The sequence below is a fragment of the Protopterus annectens genome, chromosome 1.part2, assembly GCF_019279795.1.
Source record: "Protopterus annectens isolate FY-2018-M chromosome 1.part2, PAN1.0, whole genome shotgun sequence".
Classification (NCBI taxonomy): Eukaryota; Metazoa; Chordata; order Ceratodontiformes; family Protopteridae; genus Protopterus; species Protopterus annectens.
In genome coordinates, this window is record NC_056727.1 from 1,243,972,777 (window position 1) to 1,243,993,916 (window position 21,140).

The 21,140-nt window shown below is 43.9% G+C and overlaps 1 protein-coding gene across 1 annotated transcript in view; it reads right to left on the reverse strand.

Annotated features, from left to right (window-relative positions):
* Window positions 1–21,140, reverse strand: part of ZMPSTE24 (zinc metallopeptidase STE24) — an 842,432-nt gene that overhangs the window by 444,534 nt on the left and 376,758 nt on the right. The window lies entirely within an intron of this gene.

Here is a 21,140-nt window from a genome sequence, read left to right on the forward strand (position 1 = left end):
CCAGCAAGCGAAGGGAGATCAGACGAACATACGATAATAGTGTTCGGACTGGTGGTTATGAAATTCTGGCTTAACCGCCTTTTTGGAGCAACTTTAATCTGTATGCGTGCATGGGGAGCATACATCTAATGTGCAACACTCCTGAGTAATTAAGGCTTTAGCATACTGGCTAGACATTGGGCTATCCTTGACAGGAGATCCCAAAGCTGATGAATACTGCAACAAAAACTCCTTAATACACTAAACATTGTACATGTGGGAAGGAGATGGTCAATAGACCAACCTGCTTTGCCAGGGATGGTCTGCACTTCTCCTCTCTAGCCTTTTGAATATTAGCTAAAGCACCGTCTTCCCCATAGCCAGACTGAAGGTACTTCCAACATGGCAAATCAAAACCAAGAAAATTTAAAAGGTATTACTGCTCAATGCTAGGAGTCTAAAGAAAAAACTCCACTCCCTAGAAGCTCTCTTCACCCTAGAAAATTACTGATGTCTGTGTGGTCAATTAGACATGGTTTAAAGCCGCACACAGCACATCGATGGTGCAAGCTTATAATGCCTTCCACACATTTAAACCACCTACAACATAGATAAGGACTAAACTCAAAGGTGTCTTGATTTACATCAAAAATAAATACACCTCAAGGTTGGTCAAACAAGATAATGCACCTGAGCTTTTCCATGTTCAAGTTACTATAGGCAAAATCCATTACCACTTCCTTGCAAGCTACAGGTCCCCCTCTATGACTCAGAAAACCCATATCATGCATTTAAACTTACTGGAAACACTCACCATCCAACCCAATACCATATACACAGGCAACTTTAACTACCCCACTGTTAAATGGGAATCCTATACAACACCAAATGTACAGGCACAGATTTTCCTGGGATTTTGTAAACACAAACCCCTTAGACCAGACTGTCAATACACCAACCAAGGGTGCAACCATACTGGATATGGTCCTCACTACTATGGGAGAGTGCTGCATACCCCCTAGTGCAATGTCCCCCCTGGTAAGGGTCAGACCACAAGAGTCTCTCCTTTAAAGTAAAAATAAAGCCTGGACCCCAACTAACCCTGGAATATCCAGGAGCTACTCTAAGGCTAACTTCCTGCTGCTGAGTGATAACCTGGCAAAATTTCAAGCCCCCATAAACCCTGAGAACACTGCTGCCTATGCAGAACTGTTCACAGAAACCCTATACAAGCATGTTAATTGTTGCATGGAGGCAGCTGTACCCACCAGGAAGTAGTACAGAACTAACTCAGAAAAACAAGCCACCCTGATAGAATCACAAAACCAATAGCCTGTATAACAGAAGGAAGAAAATCATGGCAAAAATTAGCAAGTGCAGCACCCAGCAGGATAAAAACACTCTCAAACTAAAACAATTCAGAGGACAAATAAAGACAACCAAAGCCAAACTTGAGATAAAATTGGCCTTCCAGGCCAAGGACAACTGCAAGGCATTCTTTAGCTACGTCCGCAACCTCAAAGGCAATACACAATTGTGTGCAGAGCTCACTGTAAATGGAGCTGCCTGTACTGAGCCAGAAGATATAGCAAACCTACCAGCTATCAAACTCAGCTTCAACTTTACCCCTCTCTCCCCTTCAACCATGCCTCAGGAAATGCCATCAACTATAACTCCCCCTGTTATCAGTATGGAACAGGTCCTTAATTCTCTAAGGCCAAGAACACTGCATCAACAGGCCCAGACAATATCCCAGGATGCCTTCTAAATAGCATGAAACATAACCTATTAGGCCCTCCGAAATTGCTATTTAACTGTAACCTCCAAACAAGCTTCATGCTCATGAATAGGTTAACAGCAAGGTACAGTTGTGTACACTTACCACAAATGTAGATGTTCGAGTGTATTCACTGTTGCAGTCATTACATTTGGGTAGTCTGCTAGCAGGTTGCCCTCGGTCAGCCTGATTAACAAAGTCTTGGGTCCTGAGTCAGTTGCTGTCCCTTCTTCCATGACGTCAGGTCGTCAGGGGTATAAAACTTGCAGCAGACGCCACTTTCATCAGTTTTTCTTGCCCCAGATGTCAGGTGCCCTCCAAATGGGGAGCAAAATATATATATTTATATATGCATGTAATTTTGAACACAAAAAATATACCTCCAAATAAAAGCAAATACAACAAAAAGGCTTTTGAGCATAGTAAAAGAAAGAGGAGGTATAAAAAGAGAAAAGTAGAGGGCTGGCGGGTGGGTAACTAGGACTGCAACAGTGAATACACTCGAACATCTACATTTATGGTAAGTGTACACAACTGTACTATGTTCTTCATGTTTCTCTGTTGCAGTCATTACATTTGGGTAGAATCCCAAATCTATGGTTGGGAGGATGGAATTATACAGCATTAGGAGCAGCTATAAGGCCCTGCAGGACAGCAGTGGCAAAGCCTGCTCTGGATTTAGAGAAGAGAGGTAAATAGTAATGTTTGGTGAACATATGAACTGAGCTCCAGGTAGCAGCTTCTTGAGAGTCTCTGCTAGGAACCCCTCTGAGAAAGGCTGCAGAAGTAGATGCAGCCCTGGTGGAATGGGATCTGATCCCCTTGGGGACAGGTTTACCAAGATGCACGTAGCAGAAACAAAATCAATGGCTTATCCATTTTGAAATAGTCTGCTTTGAAATAGCATTCTCCTCTGTCCCTGCAGCAAATGCCACCAGTAGTTGCTCAGATTTTCTTAGAGATTTTGTCCTGTTTAAGTAGAATCTTAGTTGTCTGTGTACATCCAATGAATGCAGAATCCGCTCCCCCTTATTCTGTGGATTTGGGAAAAAAGTTGGCAGATGAATGATCTGATTAAGAGCGTTACTAGATACCACTTTAAGCATGAAGGATGGATTGGTCCTGAGCGACACCCTGTCCGGGTAGAAAATAATAAAAGGCTCCACTGCCATAAGAGCCTGTAGTTCCGAAATCCTTCTAGCTGAAGTGACTGCTAAAAGAAAAGCGGTCTTCCAAGAGAGAAATTTTATGTCTGCAGTAGCAGCTGGCTCAAAAGGAGGTAGGGTGAGCTTTTCCAACACAAAATTGAGGTCCCATGCCAGAGTTAGTGCTCTCCTGGGAGGTCTTACATTTTTGGCTCCTCTGAGATACTGTTTTAGCAGAGGATGAGAAAAGAGAGGAGGCTCTGTGTTGCAATGAGCTGAAATGGCATAGGCATGGATTTTTATGGAAGAGAAAGATAGGCCCTTGTGAAGAATCTCAGTTAAATATTGCAGAATCTGAGGAATATTGGGCATTGCTGTGCTTATTCCTTGTGCTTGGTTCCAGGCACAGAATCTTTTCCATTTATCGGCATAAGATTTTCTAGTACTAGGCCTTCTAGCCTCCAAAATGACATCCATCACAGGTTTGCTGAGAGATGTAACTGGTGAAATTAGTTGATTAGCCATGCTGCAAGATTCAGAGTTTGGAGCGGAGTGTGCATAATTTGATAGTTCTGCGGTAGTGTCTGAGGCAGATACCATAGAGGAAGGTGCGACATATTGCATAGGAGCAGGTACCAGTGTTGGCGAGACCAGTCTGGAGCAATCGGAATCATTTTCGGTTTTTCCTGCCTGACTTTTAGTAATACCTTGGAGAGCAAAGGCACAGGGAGAAAGACATAGACTAATAGGTTCTTCCAGCTGAAGGATAGAGCATCCACTTTCCAAGCTTTTTTGTGATGGGAGTCTTGTGCAGAATTTGTCCAGCTGACAGATCTTTTTGCCTCACCCCAAAACTATGTATGGGCTCCCCCATTTGCGTATCAACATGCTGAAGATTTGTGGATCCAGTTTCTATTCATGTGGGTCCATAAGACTTTTGCTTAGTTCATCTGCCAGAGTATTTACCTTTCCTGGCAAGAACTGAGCTTGTAAATGTATTTAAGTCAAGGCTGTGTTCCACAAAGCCATGGCTGGTCTGCAAAGGAGGTAGGAATGGGTATCCCCATGCTTGTTTATGTACCACGACTGTGGTGCTGCCCGTCTTTATCAGTAGTTGTCCTGGATGAAGAAAGTCCTTGAATGCTGTCAGAGCATTCTGTACAGCTAGCATCTCCTTCTAGTTGATATGCAGGTGCATTTGGTTTGGGCTCCATTCACCCTGAATGCATCTCCCTGCCAGATGCGTCTCCCAAGCATAATCTGATGCGTCTGTAGTCAGGGTTTGGTAGGCAGGGGGTGAAATGAATGACAGTCCCTTGTTTTGGTGACAAGCCTCTGCTCACCATAGGAACTCTTGATGCAGGCACGGAATGATAGGAATAATTGTTTCCAGGCTGTGACAATGTTGACTCCCATAAACTTTTTAGGTACCATTGAAGTTTCCTCATATGCAGTCTTACATATGGAATTAGTAGAATGCAGGAATCCATGAACCCCAAGGCCTGCAGAATTTGTCTTGCAGATAACTGGGTTTTTGTGGCCACTTGTTTGAAGTAAGTCATCAATTGGATTTGTTTTTCTGACGTGAGGTAAGTCATCTGGGCAGTTGTATTCAAGCTTGCACCCAGGAATGTAATTATTTGAGAAGGTACCAGTTGTGATTTCTTTTCGTTTATGGTGTACCCTAGGCAAGTTAGAAGCCTTTTTACAAACGCCAGATGCTGTAGAAGAGTGTCCTTATTTTCTGCCTGAATTAGACAATCGTTCAGATAAAGAGAAATTTGAATGTTTCTTTGTCTGCAAAATGCAATTACTGGTGCCAGGCACTTTGTGAAGACCATGGGCGCAGTAGATAAGCCAAAGTGCAGTGCAGAGAACTGGTAATGCAAATAGCCTGCTTTGAAGCGGAGGCATCTTCTGCAAGATTCCCTGATTGGGATATGCAGGTAAGCCTCTTACGTCTAGAGTTACCAACCAGGCATCCTTGCCTAGAACAGGCAGTAACTGTTGTAGAGTCAGCATCTTGAATTTTGGAATGTCCAGGAATGTATTTAGAATGGATAAGTCCAGAATTGGACGCCATGATTTGTCTTTTCTGGGTACCAGGACAAGTCTTGAATAAAAACCTTGTCCCTTTTCCTCTTCTGGTACTGGTTGAATAGCTCTCGTATTCATGAGGGACATAACTTGCTTCTGGGCCTCTGCCCACTGATTTGGGGGCAGATCTGGCCATCCGTTTGGGATAGGCAACATGTGGAAATTAAATTTGTATCCCTGGGATCCTATATTTAGAACCCACTTGTCCTGGGTAATTAGATGACAATTTTGTGCATGAAGTGCTAGTTTTTCCCCCAAAGGGGCTGCCAAAAAATAAGTGCTTGGAGATGGCAGAGGAAAGTCATTGAGACTGTTTGCTGTAGGGAGGTGCCTTGCTACTTCCAGATTTGGAGGTGGAGGCACACCATTGTTTTGTTCTGTAAGTTCCTTGTGACTGAAACCAGGAGCCTTTAGAGTTTCTGGGTTTGACCTGTGCGGCTCTGGTGGGTACTGAAAGGACCAATTCTTAGTAGGCCAGTGCCTACTGAATCTGAGTGGCTGCACTTGTAGGAAATATTTTACAGTTTGCATAGATTTAGCTTTGTCTTGCATCTTTTTCAAAACTTCTTCTGCCTTATTACCAAATAGACTGTCCTGTTGTAAAGGAGCATCCAACAATTTTGCTCTAACATTATCAGGCAAATTTTGCTCCTTGAGCCAAGCATGCCTTCTTATCACAGATCCAGTTACAGCAGCCCTGCAAGTGGCCTCCAAGGAATCAAAACCACATTGCAAAGTATGCCTTCCAACTTGTTCAGCTAAATGCAATAAATCCTGTAACTCTGTTTTCCACACAGTCAGAAATCAACATAATTTTCTGTTTAAGTAAGCCCACGACATGTTGCTGATATTTAAGCATATGAAATTGACAGTTTAAAGCCCTGACTGCCAAGGTTGCAGATGTGTAAACCTTCTTACCCAATCTATCCAACGTACTGGAGTCGCTATCAGAAGGGGTTGGATTTTTAGCAGTAGAAGCCTTAACACCCTTGGGACCCTGAGAAATGGTTTCAGGGTCAGCAATAGGGTTTTTAAAAAGGAATTTGTGGGAGTCAGGAACCCTGTAATATCTGTCTGGCTAACTAGGAGCCGGAGGCAAGGAATCAGGAGCCATGCTGGATTCTGAGAAATCATCAACAATGTCTAGAACAGGAGGTACAGCCAAAGACCTATGCTGAGGAAGAAGGAAATCCCCAAGCCTCTTTTTAGATTCTGAAAAATCCTGACTCTCCCAATGAAAATGTTCCCTTAAGATATGCAAATTTTCTCCAAAAGAAAAATCATCAGGAGGAGAAGCAGAAGGGATGGATTCTTCTGCATCAGAGTCCTCATAAGGTGGAATAGATAATTCCTGATCAGAAGAGGAATCAGAAGAAATGGAAACCTGATCTGAAGATTCATAATCAGTGCCTTGCCTAGGCCTCTTAGCAGGAGGGGGTTGGGAATCCCTGATCAAGGTAATTAAATACTCAGCCATTTTCATCATTTGTTTTTTAGGCATAGGGGCTTGTGCACGTGGCTCAAGCGTCAGTTTGTTAGACATAGAAGGTGGTTTTGGCCTAGGTTTTGAAGATGGTGTCGGTTTAATATACAAATCTTTAGGCCTGAAAACACCCTCAGAAGCCGATGCCTGCTCAGCGGCTCTGGACCCATCTAAGGTAGAAACATCCACGGCTTCAATACTTAAAGTGTCTCACAGCATACCGGACTCCGAATAGGTCTCAGTAGAGGCCTGCGAATCAAAAGTAGCGGGTATCAGGGGCTGCGAAAGCACCTCACTGAATACTGGCAAACCAACAACTGGCTTAAGAGAAGCTTCGTCATCGGTTTTGGACCTCGACGGTCTGTCTTTTTCTTTGCGTTTTTTATGTATTCCGGTAGTCTGATTGCTAACAGACGACATTTCTGGATAGTTAAATCTTGAGCCAAAATATTTAGATGCAAAAATATACAGACGCTTAGTAGTGCATCGGTTAAATTTAGCACAAAACAGACTGCAAGGCATGATGTGGTCAGGGCCTAGGCAAGGAATACAGTACAAATGAAAATCCTTATGAGGTATTTGCTTCCCACAAGTAATACAATTATTAACTTTTACTGACATCGGTAAGGAGCATGATAAAGTTTCCCCAACGGGGTACTCAGCTTTAGGTTGAAGACTTCAGTTCTGAAACTCTAAAATGAAAATCTCAGGAGTTGGCCGACTGGCACTTGCGAACTGCTTCTGCGTCGGCACCGTGCGGCAAGAAAGACTGATGAAAATGGCGTCGGCTGCATGTTTTATACCCCTGACGTCATGGAAGAAGGGACAGCAACCAACGCAGGACCCAAGACTTTGTTAATCAGGCCGACTGAGGGCAACCTGCCAGCATATAACCCAAACGTAATGACTGCAACAGTGAAACACGAAGAAAGTACAGTTTTGTACCTACCATAAATGTAGATGTTCGAGGATCCACATTGCTGCAGTCATAACCTGTGGGGTAGTCCGCTGTCCTCGGTCGGCCTGAATACCAAAGAGTTAGGCTGGCGTTGGTCATGGGCGCCCGGAGCTGACGTCAGTACGTAGTAGTACTTAAGCGCATGACCGACGCCATATCCTCAGTCTTTCTTGCCCCAGATGTCAGAAAGCCTTAAAAAGAAAAGGCCAGAGCTACAAAAGGAGAAAAATAATAATAACAAACAACAACAACACCCCCAAACCAAAGAGGGGAAGGAAGGAGGGAAAATAGGACTGCAGCAATGTGGATCCTCGAACATCTACATTTATGGTAGGTACAAAACTGTACTATGTTCTTCGTCTCACATTGCTGCAGTCCTAACCTGTGGGTAGAATCCCAAAGCAGAGGTAAGGGAGGATGGCAAACTATAATGAAGCAGGGGCTGCCAAAATGCCCTGCAACACAGCAGTGGCAAAACCAGCCCTGGATTTAGAGTACAGAGGAAGGTGGTAATGCCTAGTAAAGGTATGCACTGAACTCCAAGTGGCTGCCTCCAAAATATCCTTAGTAGCCACACCCTCAAAAAGCTGTTGAAGTGGCAGTAGCCCTAGTGGAATGAGGCCTAATCCCAGCTGGAATCTTCTTGCCATGATGGGAATAACAGAAAGCAATGCAAAATCCAATCCACTTAGAAATAGTTTGTTTTGAAACAGGCTTGCCCTGAGAGCACAAAGCAAAAGAACTAATAACTGCTGAGATTGTCTGAACCCTTTAGTTCTGTCCAAATAATATCGCAACTGCCTGTGTACATCTAAAGTGTGCAAAATCTTTTCCCCTTTAGTTTGGGGATTTGCATAAAAAGTAGGCAAATGAATAGTTTGGTTTAAAGCCACACTAGAAACCACTTTAGGCATAAAGGAAGGATTAATGCAAAGATACCCTATCCTTATGGAAAATTAAGAAAGGCTCAACTGCCATGAGGCCTGCAATTCAGAAACCCTTCTGGCAGAAGTAATGGCCAACAAAAAGCAGTCTTCCATGACAAATATTTCAACTCAGCAGTAGCTGCAGGCTCAAAAGGTTGTAGAGTGAGTTTCTCCAACACAAAATTAAGATCCCAAGCAGGAGTAGGAGCTCATTGGGGGTCTTATATTCTTTGCCCTCTAAGAAATTGCTTGAACAAAGGATGAGAAAACAATGGTGGGTCACAGTCGTAGTGAGCTGAAATTGCTGCAGCATGAATCTTAATAGAAGAGAAGGACAAACCTTTGTCCAATAACTCAGTAAGATATTGAAGAGCCACACTTAAATCAGGCTCAGAAACATCAAAATCCTTAGCTGCACTCCAAAATAAAAATCTCTTCCATTTATCAGCATACACTTTCCTTGTACTAGGCCTTCTAGCTTCCAAAATCACATTCAAAACTTGTTGTGGAAGTTGTGACCCTTAATGGTTTAAAAAAGAATCTGTCATGCTGTTAGGTGAAGAGACTGAAGCTTGACATTGAGCAAATGACTGCCCTCCTGGGACAACACATGGGGAAGCAAAGGCAAAGGCCATGGAGGCTTCCTTACCAGACTTCTCAGTAATGGGTACCAGTGCTGTCGAGGCCAATCTGGAGCTATCAAAATCATCCTTGGCTTGTCCTGTCTGACCTTCAGAGTACCTTTGGGAGGAGAGGCAGAGGTGGAAAGGCATACACATGAAGATTTTTCCAACTGAAAGAAAGAGCATCCACTTTCCAAGCTGTGGGATGAAACCGCTTTGTGCAAAACTTTGGCAGCTGGTGGTTTAGTGGAGAAGCGAACAGATCTATGTCTGGAGTTCCCCAGGACACTGTCAATTCCTGAAATACATGAAGATCCAGTTTCCACTCGTGGGGATCCATGATTTGTCTGCTTAACACATCTGCTAAGGAGTTCTGTGCTCCTGGCAGAAACCTTGCCTGAAGACTTAGTTGTAAACTGATAGCAGTCTCCCACAAAATCATTGCTTGCCTGCATAGAGGGTAAGAATGTGTTCCCCCTTGCTTGTTGATGTACCACATGACAGTTGTGTTGTCTGTTAGAATCAACACCTGCCCTGGAAGAAGTAAATCCTTGAAAGCTATTAATGCAAACTGGACTGCTAACATCTCCTTCAAGTTGATATGTAGATGCTGTAGTCTGACAGGCCACTTGTCTTGTATCCACTTTCCATTTAGATGAGCTCCCCAAGCTTTGTCTGAGGCATCTGTTGTTAAAATTTGACTCGCCTCTGGCCGGGTCACAGAGAGTCCCTTGTTTAGGTGACATTCCTGAGCCCACCACAAAAATTCCTTTTGAATGCAAGGTATTATTGGAATGACAGTGTCCAGATGTTGGCAGTGCTGTGTCCATACATTTTGAGATACCATTGCAACTTCCTCATATGCAGTTTGGCATTGGGAAGCACCAGAATACAAGATGCCATGAACCCTAAGGCTTGAAGGACTGTCCTTGCAGTCAGCCTGGACTGAAGAGATAGATGATGGAAGTAAAGGGAAAGATTCTTTTGTTTGTCCGGGGTTAGAAAGGCCATCTGGGATGCTGTATTCAGTCTTACTCCCAGAAAGCACATGTCTTGAGAGGGTACTAGACTGGACTTTATTTCGTTCACAGAATACCCCAGGCATCTTAGCACTGCTATCACATACTCCAAATGACGAAGAAGCTTGTCTTTGTCTTGAGCCAGTATCAGGCAATCGTCCAAATAAGGATAGATTTGTATTCCTTTTAGCCTGAAGAATGCTATCACTGGAGCCACAACTTTTGTAAATACTCTGGGCGCAGTAGATAAGCCAAAGGGCAATGCAGAGAACGGATAGTGAGAAGTCCCAGTCCGAAAACGCAGATACTTCCTGCAACTTAGCCTGATAGGAACATGAAGGTAAGCCTCCTTGAGATCCAAAGTTACCATGCAGTGATCCTTGCCCAGTAGAGGTAAAAGCTGTTGTAACGTCAACATTTTGAACTTGGGAATGTCCAGATAAGTGTTGAGGATAGACAAATCCAAAATCGGTCTCCACGTGTTCCTTTTTGGCACAAGGAACAGGCGAGAATAAAATCCTAGGCCCCTTTCTGGCATAGGAACCGGCTGTATGGCCCCTATTTGGAGTAACAGAGAAATTTGCTTGTGAGCCTCTATTCTTTGTTGAGGAGGAATGTCTGGCATGCCTTTGAAAGGAGGCAAGGTATGGAAATAAAACCTGTAACCGTGATGTATGATATCCAGTACCCATTTGTCTTGGGTAATCAAACTCCAATTTTCTTTGAAAAGTGCCAACCTTCCTCCCAAAGGTGCTGCCAGAAAGGAAGGTTCTGGCAGCTGAAAAGGTAGGTCATTGGGTCTGTTTACGAAAGGACTGACCCCTGCCCTCACCAGAAGACTGTGCAGGAGAACTCCCTGTCCTAGGCCTGAAAGAGCCCTGAGCTCTGCCACCACGTCTAGATCTACCCCTAGACTGGGAATCATAAGAAGGATCGTCCACCCTTAGTAGGCCAATTTCTACTAAACTTTGGAGGCTGAACCTGCAAAAATCTTTAACAGTCTGCATAGACTTAGCCTTGTCTTCCATTTTCTTTAAAACTGCCTCAACAGGAGAACCAAACAAAACATCAGATTGCAAGGGGCATCCAAAATCTAGTTTTAACATGGTCAGATAAATTTTGATCCCTCAGCCAGGCATGCCTGCGAAGAACTGACCAGTGGCAGCCACCCTAGAAGAGGCCTGAACAGCATCAAAACCACATTGCAAAGAATGCTTACCCACCTGTTCAGAAACATGCACTAAATCTTGTAACTCCTTACAATCAATACCTTCAGCAGAGCATCCACCTTAGATTTCAACTGTGAAAGGAGATAATTTTGATATTTCAACATGTGAAACTGGCAATTCAAAGCTCTCATGGCTAGAGTGGAAGAAGTATAAACTTTCTTTCCCCATCTATCCAAGGCCCTGGCCTCTTTATCTGCAGGAACTGGATTCTTGACAACAGAAGCCTTTACACCCTTAGGCCCCTGGCTAACAGTTTCTGGGTCTGCCCTAGGACTCTTAAAAGATACTTATGAGCTTCAGGCACCCTGTAATACCTATCCGGTTTAACAGGAGCAGGAGGCAAAGAATCAGGATTAAGCGAAGCCTCTGCAAACACATCTTCCACTACATTCAGAACAGGAGGTATAGCTAAAGGCCTATGCTGGGGTAAAAACAAAAATTCCCTAAGCCTTTTCCTGGAATCAGAGAAATCCTGCCCTTCCCATTTAAAATGCTCTCTCATGGAGTGAAGGGTCTCTGAAGAAGAAAAATCCTCAGGAGGAGAAGCAGGAGGAGTAGAATCATCCACATCAGAATCAGAATAATGAGAATACTCCTGCAAGTCTTCAGCCGAAGACTCAGACACATCCGAAGCCTGCTCATAATTCCCCAACACAGGTTCCATCCTAGGCCTCTTATCAGGAGGGGGCATAGAGCCTCTAATTAAAGTAATTAAATCTTCTGCCATTTTAAGCATGTGCTTTTTGGGCACAGAACCTGAAGAACTAGGAGTGACACCCACAGAAGCAAAACTAGACCTGCCTCTAGGGAAGCCTTGGAAGCAGAAGAGAGGGCCTAGACACCTTAGGAAGGGAGGGAGTACAGTTACCTGAGAAGCCCCTACAGCCTGACCTGCCTCCTGGGAGGCCACATCCTGTAAAACACAGTCTCTCCCTGGGACTCCATAGAGGCCTCCGTGGAACCACCGGTTCCACTGGCCTCTAAAGAACCAGCGTCCAGTTCGACGACTCCTCTAACCTAGGCTTAACTGCCTTGTCCTTGCGCTTCTTTGAAGAAGGCGTCGGAGCATCCGGCGGCATATTGTAATTGCACCGCTTCCAAAGACTAACCTGGCACAATCCAACCTACGCTTTATAGTGCATTTATTAAACCTAGCACAAAGCGACACCCAACAACGTCGTGCTCAGGTCCCAAACAAGGTATACACAAATTATGGTAATCCCTATGCGGTATCTGTTTCCCACAAGAAATACAGTTATTCACTTTTTCTGACATCCGGTAAACCACTGAGGCAAGAAAAACAAAATATTCCCCAGCGGGTACTTAACCAACTCTGACTTCGGTCTGAAACTCCGAATTCGAAAAATTTCAGAACGCCGAACGGCACTTGCAACACTGCTTCTGCATCGGACCACGCGGCAAAAAGACTGAGGATGTGGCGTCGGTCATGCGCATTTGTACCCTGACGTTCTGATGTCAGTCAAATGCGCCTTGACCGACGTCAGCCTTATACTCTGATATTCGGGCCGACCGAGGGACAGCGGACTACCCAAGTGTTAGGACTGCAGCAATGTGAGATGAAGAACATCTGTACTATGTTCTTCGTCTCACATTGCTGCAGTCATAACCTGTGGGTAGAATCCCAAAGCAAAGGAAAAGGGAGGCTGGCAAACTAAAAGGCATTAGGGGCTGCTAACATGCCCTGTAAGACTGCAGTGGCAAACCCAGCCCTGGACTTGGAGAAAAGAGGGAGATGATAATGCTTAGTAAAAGTATGAACTGAACTCCAAGTAGCTGCTTCCAAAATGTCCTTAGTAGCTACACCCCTCAAAAAAGCAGTAGAAGTGGCCGTAGCCCTAGTGGAATGGGGTCTAATCCCAGCAGGAACATTCTTCCCATGATGAGAATAACAAAAAGCAATGCAATTACCAATCCACTTTGAAATAGTCTGCTTTCAAACAGCTTTCCCTTGTGAACCCAAAGCAAAAGTAACAAATAACTGTTGAGTCTGTCTGAACTCCTTAGTTCTGCTCAAATAATAACGTAACTGCCTGTGTATATCCAAAGAATGCAAGATTTTTTCCCCCTTATTTTGGGGATCAGCATAAAAGGTAGGCAAATGGATAGACTGGTTCAATGCCACATTAAAAATCACTTTTGGCATGAAAGTAGGATTAGTACGCAAAGAAACTCTATCCTTATGGAATATTAGAAATGGTTCAACTGCCATGAGAGCCTGCAATTCAGATACCCTTCTGGCAGAAGTAATGGCCAACAAAAAGGCAGTCTTCCAAGACAAAAACTTCAATTCAGACGTAGCTGCAGGTTCAAAAGGAGGCAAAGTAAGCTTCTCCAACACAAAATTGAGATCCCAGGAAGGAGTAGGAGCTCACGTGGGGTCTTATATTTTTGCCCTCTAAGAAATTGCTTAAACAAAGGGTGAGAAAATAAAGGAGGGTCACAATCATAGTGAGCAGAAATGGCTGCAGCATGAACCTTCACAGAGGAAAACGACAAACCCTTGTCCAGTAATTCAGTAAGGTATTGCAGTGTACAACTCAAATTAGGTACAGAGACATCAAAATCCTTTGTTGTGCTCCAAAGAAAAAATCTCTTCCATTTATCAGCATAAACTTTTCTAGTGCTAGGCCGCCTAGCTTCCAAAATGACATCCAACACCTGCTGGGGAAGCTGAGAACCCACAGGCTCTAAAACAGAATACGCCAGGCCGTTAGATGCAGGGACTGCACCTTGACATTGAGAAAATGACTGCTTGACTGGGACAACAAATGAGGAAGCTGTGGTAAAGGCCAAGGAGGCTCCTGAATTAGACTTCTCAGCAGAGGATACCAGTGCTGACGTGGCCAATCTGGTGCTATTAAAATCATGCAAGGCTTGTCCCTCCTGACTTTCAAGAGTACCTTTGTAAGGAGAGGCAGAGGAGGAAAAGCATAGATGTGAAGGTTGTTCCAACTGAAAGATAGAGCGTCCACTTTCCAAGCTTTTGGGTGAAACATCCTTGTGCAAAATTTTGGTAGTTGGAAATTTAGAGGAGAAGCGAACAGATCTATGTCTGGAGTTCCCCAAGCCACTGTCAACTGTTGAAATACCTGAGGATCCAATTTCCACTCATGGGGATCCACAATTTGTCTGCTCAATACATCTGCTAGGGAGTTCTGTGCTCCTGGCAGAAACCGTGCTTGAAGAGTGATGTGCAACCCCAGAGCAGTCTCCCACAATATCATAGCTTGTCTGCAAAGAGGGTAAGAATGGGTCCCCTGCTTGTTGATGTACCACATGACTGTAGTGTTGTCTGTTTGAATCAACACCTGTCCTGGTTGAAGTAGGCCCTTGAAAGCCATCAGGGCAAACTGGACTGCTAACATCTCCTTCATGTTGATATGCAAATGCTGTAATTTGGGAGGCCACGTGTCTTGAATCCATTTCCCATTTAAGTGTGCTCCCCAAGCCAGGTCTGAGGCATCCGTCGTTAAGATCTGACTCGCCTCTGGTCGGGTCACAGAGAGTCCCTTGTTTAGGTGACATTCCTGTGCCCACCACAAGAATTCCTTCTGGATGCACGGTATTATTGGAATGACAGTGTCCAAATCATGGCAGTGTTGAGTCCATACACTTTTGAGATACCATTGTAGCTTCCTCATATGCAGTTTGGCATTGGGAAGTACCAGAATGCAAGATGCCATGAACCCCAAGGCTTGAAGGACTGTCCTTGCAGTCAGCCTGGACCGTACTGATAATTGCTGGAAGTAGAGGTGAAGAGTTCTTTGTTTGTCCGGGGTCAGAAAAGTCATCTGAGAGGCTGTATTCAGTCTCACACCCAGAAAGCACATGTCCTGAGAGGGTACTAGACTGGACTTTGTTTCGTTCACAGAATACCCTAGGCACCTTAAAACTGCCATTACATACTGTAGCTGTTGAAGTAACTTGTCTTTGTCTTGAGCAAGAATCAGGCAATCGTCCAGATAAGGATAAATTTGAATTCCCCTCAGCCTTAAGAAAGCTATTACAGGAGCCAGAACCTTTGTGAACACCTTGAGCGCAGTAGATAAACCAAAGGGCAATGCAGAGAACTGATAATGAGAAGTGCCAGCCCGAAAACGCAGGAATCTCCTGCAGCTGGGCCTGATAAGAATGGGAAGATAGGCTTCTTTGAGATCCAGAGTTATCATCCAGTGATCTTTGCCTAGCAGAGGCAGAAGTTGCTGTAATGTTAACATCTTGAACTTTGGAATGTCTAGGTATTGAGAATGGACAAATCCAGAATTGGCCTCCAAGTGTTTCCTTTCTTTGGCACTAGGAATAGACGAGAATAAAACCCTAGGCCTTCTTCTGACGTAGGTACCACCTGGATTGCCCCCATCTGTAAAAGCAAAGAAATTTGTTCCTGAGCCTCCAGCCTTTGCCGAGGAGGTACATCTGGCATGCCTTTGAAAGGGGGAAAAGTGTGAAAATAAAACTTGTAGCCTTGATTTATTATGTCCAACACCCATTTGTCCTGGGTGACCAAATGCCAATTTTGCTTGAAAAGTGCCAACTTTCCTCCTAGAGGAGCTGCCAGAAAGGAAGGATCTGGCAGCTGGAGATACAGGTCATTGGGTCTGTTTACGAAAAGGCTGACCCCTGCCCTCACCAGAAGATTGTGCAGGAGAACTCCAAGTCCTAGGTCTGAAAGAACCCTGAGCGTGAGCCCTGCCCCTACCACGTCTAGATCTGCCCTTAGACTGAAAATCTGAAGAAGGGTAAGACCATCCTCTAGCAGGCCAATTCCTGCTAAACTTAGGGGGCTGCACTTGCAAAAAGTCCTTAACTGTCTGCATAGACTTAGCTTTGTCTTCCATCTTTTTCAAAACTGACTCCACAGGGGAACCAAAAAGAACTTCAGATTGAAGGGGAGCATCCAAAATCCGAGCTTTAACATGTTCTGACAAATTTTGATCTTTAAGCCAGGCATGTCTACGAATAACTGAACCAGTAGCAGCTACCCTGGAAGAAGCCTGAAGGGCATCAAAGCCACACTGCAGGAATGTTTACCAACCTGATCTGAAGCATGAACCAAGTCCTGCAACTCCTTACACTCTATACCCTCAGATAAAGCATCTACCTTAGATTTCAATTGACCTAACAGAAAGTTCTGATACTTCAGCATATGGAATTGGCAATTTAAAGCCCTCATAGCTAACGTAGAAGAGGTGTACACTTTTTTACCCCACCTATCCAACGCTTTAGAATCTTTATCCAAAGGAACTGGATTCTTAACCACAGAAGCCCTGACACCCTTAGGCCCTTGGATAATAGTTTCCGGGTCAGCTCTAGGGCTCTTATACAAATAATTATGCGCCTCAGGAACTCTGTAATACCTGTCTGGTTGACAGGGGCAGGGGGTAAAGAATCAGGATTAAGGGAAGCTTCAGAAAAGACATCCTGAACAACATCTAAAACAGGGGGAATTGCCAAAGGTCTATGTTGTGGCAAAAACAAAAATTCCCTAAGCCTCTTACGAGAATCTGAAAAATCCTGACCTTCCCACTTGAAATGCTCCCTCATGGAATGCAAGGTTTCGGAAAAGGAAAAATCCTCTGGAGGAGAAGCAGAAGGACAGGAATCCTCTGCATCCGAATCCGAATAGGGAGGAAAATCCTGAATATCCTCAGCTGAGGACTCAGAGTAATCTGAGGAATGTTCCATTCCCTCTAAATCTGTCTCCACCCTAGGCCTCTTCTCTGGAGGGGGCATAGAACCCCTGATCAAAGTAATCAAATCCTCTGCCATTTTCAACATATGCTTTTTAGGAACAGAACCCGAAGAACCAGGGCTGTGGCCCGTACCAGAAATACCAGGTCTGGCCTTAGCAGGGCCTTTAGTGACTGAAGTAGAAGGCCTAATAACCTTTTGTAAGGATGGAACCACAGAAACTTGAGAAGCACCCTCGGCCTGACCTAACTCCTGAGAGGCCAACTCCTTCAAAATTAAAGGTTCCCCCTGGGATTCAGCCGAGACCTAGGCTGGATCCACAGATTCAACCGTAGATTCCATAAAACCGGCGTCCACAACAGACGACTCATCCAGTTTAGACCTTATGGATTTATCTTTTCGCTTTTTTGCGGTAGCGGGCGTCGGAGGATCCGACGGCATGTTGTAGTTACACCGCTTACCGAAAACAAGCCTAGCACAGTCTAATCTGCGTTTAATGGTGCGCTTATTAAATCTAGCGCAAAAGCGACACCCGACTACGTCGTGTTCAGGCCCTAAGCAAGGAATACAGAGAGAATGATAGTCCCTATGAGGTATCTGTTTCCCACAAGAAATACAATTATTAACTTTTTCTGACATCCGGATTAACTGAGGCAAGAAAAGACAAAAATTTTCCCCAACGGGGTACTTAGCCCAACTTGGTCTTCGGTCTGAAACTCGATAACTGAAAATTTCAGAACGCTGAACGGCACTTGCAAACGCTGCTTCTGCTTCGGACCACGCGGCAAGAAAGACTGAGGATATGGCGTCGGTCATGCGCTTAAGTACTACTACGTACTGACGTCAGCTCCGGGCGCCCATGACCGACGCCAGCCTAACTCTTTGGTATTCGGGCCGACCGAGGACAGCGGACTACCCCACAGGTTATGACTATGTGAGACGAAGAACATCATCAGTCATCCATCTGTACAAAAGTGGGACATCTACAGACCATGGAAACTACAGACCCATAAGTCTCACTAGTCTGAAATGGAAAGGACTATCATGGAAATGATCAATAATGACATGGTAAACCTCCGGACACTGGACCCAACCCAGTTAGGTTTCATAAAGGTCAGGTCATGCCTACTCAAGCTGGCAGACTTCTTTGTGAAGGTCAACAAAGCAATGGATGAGGGCAAATTGGTTCATACTGTCTATCCTGACCTGGCCAAGTCATTTGACACAATAACCCACTCAGGCATTGTTGACAAACGCAAGAGGTTAAGTACAAACCTTTATGTCACCCACTGTGGATAGCCAACTGGCTCAGAGACAGGACCCAGGAAGTTAGATTTGGGGAGTCCACCTCTACAGAGGCCAGTCACAAGTGGAGTCCCTCAGAGATTGGTCCTGGGACAGCTTCTTTTTGGCATTTACTTCTCTGAAGTCAAGGCCAAGGTCAATAATCTCTGACTAAATTTGCAGATGACTGGATATTAGGAGCTGTCACTGAATCCCATACAGACACAAATGTTCTCCAAGAAGGGCTGACACGGACAAATAACTGGTGTCAGAGCCATGGATTAAAACTAAATGCCAAGAAATGTATAATAGTGTCCTTCGGGAACTCATCCACCACTGTAACTATCACATTGACAACACACCCCTTACAGATGACCCAGTAGTCAGGGACATGGGAACACACAGTCAAAGGCTAGATTACTGTCCATCACGTGTGTACAATAGTGACAGAATCATTCTATGTTGCGCAACTTATAAGGTATGGCATCAAGGTCCAAGGAAGTCATTGCTCCACTGTATTTGGCATTCATAAGACGCATCACTGATTAAAATACACTCCCTGGTATGTACCTAAACAGGCTATCAAACAACTGAACGTCTCAGATCCCTACTAAAAGAATAAAGGACGCAAGTAACATGCACTGTGCAGACTACCTCAAGGCAGTATCCCTACATTTAGTCTCCTACAGGCTGTTGAGTGGTGATCTATGCCTGGCATACAGGGCATTGTCAGACTCCTCTATGATGGACTTCCTGCATATCCAGAAAACAAAGCAGCAGAATTACCCATTCTAAAGACTTAAACCTTGCCTGTGATACAAATATGGACCTGCTGGAGAGACAGGTATAATATATATATATATATATATATATATATATATATATATATATCATCATTCTCTTTCGGCTTTTCCCGTTAGGGGTCGCCACAGCGGATCATCTCTTTCCATTTCTTCCTATCCTCTGCATCTTGCTCTGTCACACCAACCGCCTGCATGTCCTCTCTCACCACGTCCATAAACCTTATCTTAGGCCTTCCTCTATTCCTCTTACCTGGCAGCTCCATCCTTAGCATCTTTTTCCCAATATACCCATCATCCCTCCTCAGCACATGTCCAAAAAGCAATCTCGTCTCTCTTGCTTTGTCTCCAAACTGTCCAACATGAGCTGACCCTCTAATATACCGATTCCTAATCCTATCCATCCTAGTCACACCGATTGCAAATCTTAACATCTTTAACTCTGCCACATCCAGCTCTGACTCCTGCCTTTTTGTCAATGCCACTGTCTCCAACCCATATAACATAGCTGGTCTCACTACACTCTTGTAGACCTTCCCTTTCACTCTTACGGATACCCGTCTGTCACAAATCACTCCTGACACTCTCCACCCATTCCACCCTGCCTGTACTCTCTTCTTCACCTCTCTTCCACATTCACCATTACTCTGAACTGTTGATCCAAAGTACTTAAACTCGTCCACCTTTACCAACTCTACTCCCTGCATCCTCACCATTCCTCTACCCTCCCTCTCATTTACACACATATATTCTGTCTTAGCCCTGCTGACCCTCATTCCTTATCCCAGAGACTAGCGCATCTCTGGAACAGGCTCCCCATCTATGTAAAGCAGAGTTCCTCCCTAACCCAATTCAAGTGTAACTTGGACAAATGGATAGGGAACAGGAAAATCTTCCCTGGTTTGGCACCTATGTCCCAAATTGACATAGGCAGCCTGTAAATGGTTCATCTCCCAGGCACTTACTTCTTAAAGGTTTCATCTTCCAAGCCCGTACTTACACTTTTTCAAAGATAACAAAACTTGTCAGAGATTTGGGATGCATGGCTAGGCTTAAAATAGCACTTCTGCTCATTAGCCTAGTAAACACCTATGAACCTTTGAACCTGCTCTGTAATGGAATCTGTGCTTAAAGAAGACACTACCATGGAACAAAGCACCCAAGAAGTATACCTAATTAATAAACTGCAATACAAGATGTGATTTCTGATCTAGTGAAAATAAAATATGGTCACTTGTTTAGTCCTGGCAGCAATGTATGTTGTAAACAGTTAATGTGTGATTTTAATTGTTTTTATTTATGAAGCAATGTTAAGTCAAACTTGAGACTAAGACGAAATAGATAGTGATATTTGAATTTACAGATTACCAAGGCACTTGTGTAACTCTTCCCTACATCCTATCTAAACTTCCCTCAATCCTTAAAAATATCACTATGAGTCTTCCCTGAAGAAATGTCACAGGTCTAGTGGGACAATATAATCATAAAAAAGAAAACCGCAAAAAAAAAAAAAAAAAAAAACACTTCTCACATTAACCATGCAAAAGCATTTAGACAGACAATGTCTGTTTTCAGACTGATCTGGAAACGTACTCATTCACACAACGAAAACGGATAATGAAATGCAGGACTCAATATAGACAACCTGTAGCTACATCACCTTAACTAGTCATGTCATTCCACTTGAGTTTCTTTCTCTGAGTACTGTTTAAGTTTGTTAGGATAGGAGCAACATATAAGACAGAAATAAGAAGGTGGTGCATAGAAATTTTTCTTGCAGTATCCGTAAGGAATCCATTGATCCTATATAGGGAGCATAGTTTCTGGTGTGTATATTTAGTGGTGTGTAATATATGCTGGTCATAGTTGAAATTATAAAGTCTAGAAATTTACTGTGAGTTACAGTTTCAATGACGGTATTTTTTGCTGACTTTGTGAAGACTGCTTTTAATTTTGGCAACTTTTTGAAGTAAAAAGCACCAACTTAGGTTTTCTTGAGGTTGAATAGGAGGTTTAATGGTTTGAGCAACGTTTTTTCTACAGAGGAGAAACATTTTTGGCTAATATCTTGGAGCTTATTTATTATTGAGGCTGCACATAATAATGTT